This window comes from Lygodium microphyllum, chromosome 30 (genome assembly GCF_053477565.2).
Source record: "Lygodium microphyllum isolate KBCC chromosome 30, Lygodium_microphyllum_v1.1.10, whole genome shotgun sequence".
Classification (NCBI taxonomy): Eukaryota; Viridiplantae; Streptophyta; class Polypodiopsida; order Schizaeales; family Lygodiaceae; genus Lygodium; species Lygodium microphyllum.
The window spans coordinates 8,396,358-8,402,587 of record NC_141164.1 but is presented as its reverse complement, the minus strand read 5'-3'; the positions used below and the strand labels follow the sequence as shown (position 1 = coordinate 8,402,587).

At 37.5% G+C, this 6,230-nt stretch overlaps 1 pseudogene; it reads right to left on the bottom strand.

The window, feature by feature from the left end:
* Positions 1 to 4,075: 4,075 nt before the first annotated feature.
* Positions 4,076 to 5,241, bottom strand: LOC148009532 (myb family transcription factor EFM-like; annotated as a pseudogene).
* Between the last annotated feature and the right edge of the window lie 989 nt (positions 5,242 to 6,230).

Sequence of the window (6,230 nt, the reverse complement as noted above, 5' to 3'; positions counted from 1 at the left end):
ACATAAGCATACTTCCTTTGATCATTAGTCCCACATCATTGGTCATAATCACTTGCTTGCTGTTGATCAAAGCTAGAAGTGTACTGATAAGCATAACCATTTCTGTTACATCCATAAGAACTGGGCTGGTCAAATGAGAGCAAAATAAAACAAATAAGCTAGCAATAATCTATGCATGAGTCACTTAATATTTTGACTTGTAAATTTAGGTGTGAAAGAATTGAAGCTATCCAAAAAGATATAACCTACATGATATAATTTTGATTATCAAGCATCTTCTATAGAAAAGAAATCTCTCTTGAAGCAACTCAAACTGGTTGGATGCACGGGGAAAGGTTCCGATGTTGAGACTAGTACTGAAGTCTAGATTGAAATCCTTGAAGATTTTTTTGATATGGCAAGAATAAGTGTAGCTAATGAGGCCATGATTGCCAAGCTAAAGCTAATAGGTGAAGCATGCCTATGGTTGACGTAGTGGTGCCAAGACAACACTACTACTGAAGTCCTTGTAAGCTGAAAGATATCGAGAAGGCCATAAGAAAGAAATACTTACCACCTTCCTATCGTATCAACAAGACGAACGTGTTTTTTTTCTTACACTAATTAGGACAAAGCTTGGATGCCAATTATTCTTGGGGTGGGGGGGGGGGGGGGGGGGGGAGGGGACTTCTAAGGTTTTTTCTTTCCATTATTTTCATTTATTTTTATAACACACACACACCTTATTTATTTCAAGACATTAAAAATTTTATAATTTTATAACTTCTAAAAAATTCAGATTGAATTCGAATTATTTTAACAAAGGTTATGACTATGAAAAAAATGATAAAACTATCAAGAAATTTGAACGATTTGTGAATCATTCAAATAATTCATTACAAATTCAAAATAATTCTAAAAGATAAACTATAGTTTATAAAATTCAATAGTTAATAAATCTTTTGCAAAATTGATATTTGATCCATAAAAGTTTCAAAAAAATCCTTAAAAACATGAAACAAAAATTTTAACTTTAGAAAAATCATGATTAATTCACCAAAAAATATTCTTATCTCATAAAGCAGTAATTAACTTAGTTTTAGTTTAAGCTATTCCAAGTAGAAATGGATGGCAAATGAGACCGAACTAAATTTATTTGACTAAGGATATTTGGGTATGTTGTAGCTTAGGTGATCTAGGACAAAGTAGACACTGGAAGACTAATGCTAGATGAACCAATAGCTGACATCCGATAGATTTAGGTCGATCCTTATGGATTATGGCTAAAACCTTCCATGGTGAAGTAGACTCTACCAAACCTAGGTGGCAAACCTTGTGTTATTCTAAGGCGTACTCGGTAGAATCACTTGTTGTGATTATCTCTTGATAGGCCACTAAAATCATATTACTAAGGGTTGCTCAATTGGTCCCGTCATATGTGGTATTAGAGCAAAAGAAAATAAATAAGTTAGCAATAATCTATGCATGAGTTACTTAATATTTTAACCTTTAAATTTAAGTGTGAAAGATTTGAAGCTATCCGAAAAGATATAACCTACATGATATGATTTTGATTATCAAGCATCTTCTATAAACATGGATGCTGAGTTCCAAGAAAAGAAATCTCTCTTGAAGCAACTCAAACTGGTTGGATTCATGGGAAAAGGATTCAACGTTGAGACTAGTACTAAAGTCTAGATCAAAATCCTTGAAGATTTTTTTGATATGGCAGGAATAAGTGTAGCTAATAAGGCTAGCTATGATTGCCAAGCTAAAGCTAATAGGTGAAGCACGCTTATGGTTGAAGTAGTGGTGCCAAGACAACAGTACTACCGATGCCCTTATAAGCTGAAATATATCAAGGCGGCCATAAGATAGAAATACTTACCACCTTCCTATCGTACCAACAAGATGAACATGTTTTTTTCTTACACCAATTAGGACAAAGTTTGGATGCTAATTTTTCAGGGGGGGGGAGACACTTCTATGGTTTTTTCTTTTATGCTAAGGAGCCTTAAAACAAAGAGTCCAAGACCATAAGGCTCAAGGCCTAAAGCCTTATGGTTGTCTTTATTTTCATTATTTCAGTTATTTTTCTTACGCACACACCCCTTATTTATTTCAACACATTAAAATTTTTATTATTTCTAAAAAATTAAGATTGAATTCGAACTATTTTAACAAAGGTTATGAGTGCGAAAAAAACTGATAAAATTATCAAGAAGTTTGAACAATTTTTAATAATTCAAATAATTCATTATAAATTAAGAATAATTTTAAAAAATAAATTATAGTTTACAAAAGTTAATAATCAATAAATAATTTGCAATATTGATATTTGATCCATAAAAGTTTCAAAATAAATCCTAAAAAATGTAAACAATTTTTTCAACGTTAGAAAAACCATAATTAATTCACCAAAAATTTATTTTTATCTCATAGAGCATTAATTAACTTAGTTTTAGTTTAAGCTATTCTAAGTAGAAATGGATGGACGAATAAGACCGAACTCAATTTATTTAACTAAGGATGTTTGGGTATGTTGTAGCTTAGGTGATCTAGCACAATGTAGACGCTCAATGACCAATGCTAGATGAACCAATAGGTGACATCCGACAGATCTAGGTCAATCCTTATGGATTATGGCTAAAATCTTCCATTGTGAACTAGACTCAAGTAAACCTAGGTGGCAAACCTTGTGTTATTCTAAGGCGTACTTGGTAGCATCACTTGTGAATATCTCTTAATATGCCACTAAAATCCTATCACTAAGGGTTGCTCAGTTGGTCCCGTTACATGTGGTATCAGAGAAAAATAAAATAAATAAGTTAGCAAAAATCTATACATGAGTTACTTAATATTTTGACTTGTAAATTTAGGTGTGAAAGAATTGAAGCTATCCGAAAAGATATAGCCTACACGATATAATTTTGATTACGAAGCATCTTCTGTAAACATGGATGGTGAGTTCCAAGAAAAGAAATCTCTCTTGAAGCAACTCAAACTGGTTAGATTCATGGGGAAAGGATCCGATGTTGAGACTAGTACTGAAGTCTAGATCAAAATCCTTGAAGATTTTTTTGATATGGCAGGAATAAGTGTAGCTAATAAGGCTATGATTGCCAAGCTAAAGCTGATAGGTGAAGCACGCTTATGGTTGTAGTAGTGGTGCCAAGACAACACTACTATCGAAGCCCTTGTAAGCTGAAAGATATTAAGAACAGCATAAGATAGAAATACTTACCACCTTCCTATCATACCAACAAGATGAACATGTTTTTTTTCTTACACTTATTAGGACAAAGCTTGGATGCCAATTATCCTTTGGGGGTGGGGGTGTGGAGGGCACTTCTAAGATTTTTTCTTTTGTCCTAAAAAGCCTTTAAAAAAAGGGTCCAAGACTAAAATGCCTAGGGTCTAAAGCCTGATGGTTCTTTTTATTTTATTATTTTCATTAATTTTTCTTATACACACACATATGGTTTATTTTAAGACATAAAAATTTACGATGAAAGGAGAGGTGACACGGAGGTATTTGATTCTCGATTCTTTCTGCACTTTCTTGGTATCGAAACTCGTCCTTTCCTTCTGCCATTAATAGGAGCAATCTGGATCATGGTCTGGAGGATCTCATCACAGAATGGCATTCAACCTCTAGACCAATATTCACATGACCTACAAAGCATTTAAGCAGTGCTTAATTAGTTCACACGAAGCTGCTGTTGATGAGAGTTACGGCGGCAGTACTACTTGAAATCTTCCACTTCCATGATGCTGCCATGATCAATATCATTTATACTGCTTTTGTGCAAAGCCAACATGAACATCGCAAGTTTAATGCTGTTGCCGCCAGGCCTGTAAATGGAGGAGCACGCAAAGGCGCACTCATTGCAAGCAACAAAGAGCTCACTGTGCTGAAGAGTAAATCTGGCCAAGCTGCTGTTCAATCTGTGTCTGTAGCTCACTGTGCAGAACAACAAATCTGACCAAGTTCCTGTTCAATCTATGTTTGTGGCTCACTGTGACAAACAGGAAGTCAGGTGAGTCTTCTAAAACACACAGTTACGTGATGCCTTGGGCAAGAGCATGAAGTGGCCTAGGAGAGGAAAATGCCAAGAATGTGGACTATACTCAGGGATACCCATATCCCACCAAGCATGACAACTTGTGGTGCCTGAGGAGTGGCACTTTGAGATGGGCTTGGTCTTCTAGTATGCAGTCGATATTTTTGGAAATGGCTCTTAACTTCATCATTGGTCAGACCATCCACTTTCATTAGTTCTCTGATTTGTTTTGGAGTTGCAACTTGAGATCCACCTAGCTGATGCAAAGCACTAACAAAGCAGTGATGGAGTTCAGGAGACCAACATCTCCTTGCTTTCCTTGTAGGCTGGCTGGTGTTCGATCCATCAGTTACATTTCCATTGCCCTTCACAGCAGTGTCCTTAGGTTGCTGTAGAGCATTCTCCTTCGATCTAGTCCTGCTAGGATTGAGTGAATTCCTAGAGTTTTCACAAAACTGAAGGTGGGTTAACCTCCTGATCTAGGCAAGCAAGAGCCAGATCTATGGGGTTGATGGCCCCAGGCCTTGGAGTGGGCTGAACAATCTTCCTATCCCGTGAAAAGGGAAGAAATGCCCCACCTGATTTCTTCTTTGAATGAAAATGGCTTTGAGGAAGAACTGAATGCTTGCTCCTGTATGGGCTGAGAGCATGTCTTTTCAGCAGATAGACTTGATTGACATCTCTCCTGGCTATAGCCATTGAGCTCAGGTTGAGGGCTCAAAAGCTGCACAGTAGGGACACTGCTGCCATTTCCATACAAGCAAGTTGTCTTCTGGTCCTGTCCCCGATCCTCATCACATTTTACCACAGAGACAATCGGCTTTTTCACAGGCATGTGGTCATCCAACATAACTTTGTCATTAGAGGTCTGATAAACCGAGTCTTTCTCTTGATAACCTCCGCTTGCAAGGTACTGCTGTAATTGCCGACTATATGAAGAGGTCAGGCTGTCTGCGAGCAGCTCTTTTGAGGACGCAATAGCTGCAAATAAAGCCTCCTGCAACAGCTGCATGCAAAAAGGAAGCTCTCTTTTAAAGGCTTCTATCTTCTTGCGCTCCTCTTCCAAGGCCCTGAGGTAAACCTTAAGCCGGCGTACCCGTTCCAAGTGATCCTCATTGAAGCAGGCATTCCGAAGGCCATTGAACACTACGGCAGGTCGAGGCCTATATTCAAGCATGAGCCCTGTGGGCGATCCCATAACGCCTTATCCACCTCGAATGATCTGGAACTCTAGGATTGACAGTTTTGGACAGCACTAAAATTGTTCAAAAATTTTGAAGAATTTCATGGGGCTCAGCAATGATCTATTTGATGAATCTTGTACCACTTGACTTCTCGTCATCAACCTATTGCCTATGGAAGATCGATGGACCATTCTCAAGGGTACTGGGTATTGACTCAAGTTGGATAAGAAGTACTCAAAACACTTGGAACAGGGCCAAAACAGGGTGCAGTCCAAATAGGGACAGATCTGGAAAAGTTGCTACAGAAATTAGTAGCATCATTCTAATGACAAAGGAACAATTGGAAGTGATACTAGACATCATAAGCTTTGCGTGGAGCCATTAAACGTCTCATTTGGATACATATTTCTCGAGCTAGAGCCTATTTGGTACCGGTAGTTCACTAACAGTTCACTGTGGACAGTTCTGGAAATTCTTAAATAGAGAGGGGTATTGCTACTTCTAAATTCAAACCAAGATTTCTACTTGATACTAGACATCCTAACCTTCGAGTCAAGCTATCATACACCTTATTTGGACTTCTATTTTCAAGGAACAACATATTTCTTCAACTTGACTGCAATGGCAGTTGAGAACAATAGTTCCAGCTCTAGTGAACAACGTTGGCTTCAAATACAGGCTGAAATGGACAAACTTGGACAAGGTTGGCTTCAAACACAGGCTAAAATGGACAAACTTGGACAAGGTTGGCTTCAAACAAAAGCTAATATTGACAAACTTGTAGTTTCGACTGAACAGTGTATTGCTCTTACAAAGGCACTTATGGAAAAAACAGCAGGACCTGAATGAAATGCTTATGCTCATGGTCAGCATCTATATGTTGATGGTACACTTGAATCAAATGCTTATGCTTACGGACAACATGTATATGCTGGTGGTACACATTATGATTTACATGCATCTTATGAATATGAACAGCAACAACATGCAAATGAATATGAGC